This window comes from Verticillium alfalfae, genomic scaffold, assembly GCF_000150825.1.
Source record: "Verticillium alfalfae VaMs.102 supercont1.3 genomic scaffold, whole genome shotgun sequence".
Taxonomy (NCBI): Eukaryota; Fungi; Ascomycota; class Sordariomycetes; order Glomerellales; family Plectosphaerellaceae; genus Verticillium; species Verticillium alfalfae.
This window is the reverse complement of record NW_003315036.1, coordinates 974382-974851: the sequence shown is the minus strand read 5'-3', so window position 1 is coordinate 974851 and position 470 is coordinate 974382.

The following is a 470-nucleotide window of genomic DNA, read 5'->3' as shown; positions in this document are numbered from 1 at the left end:
CTCACCGGTGCCAGCGCCAAGACGCTCGGTTCGAAAAGGCCCTCAAGAAGCAGCAGCAGCAGCAACCAAAACAGAACCCCTCCGCCGACCCGCCCCGCACCGCAGACGAGGCCGCCAAGTTCGAGGTCGCCGACGTGTCCACAAGCTCGAGACCTTCCTCTGCAACGCATTGACAAGAACTTTGACATCTTCGAGCTCTACGTCATGCGCTACCTCATCTGCCTCAGCCCCGACGCCCGCCCCTGGCTGCGCCTGTCGCCTACGGCCCCCACGACTTTGACGCCCCCGCCCGCGACGGCGCGCCCACCCCCAAGAGCGTCAACGCCGTGGCCGCAGCCTGGGGGCACCCAGCCCCTCAACGTCATGCTGGCCGCCGAGAAGCCCCGAAACGCCGCCCTGCTGGCAAAGTTCGCCCCCCGCCGTCGCTGGGGCGGGCCGAACGGGGGCCGACCCGCGAAGGCCCGCCCTCC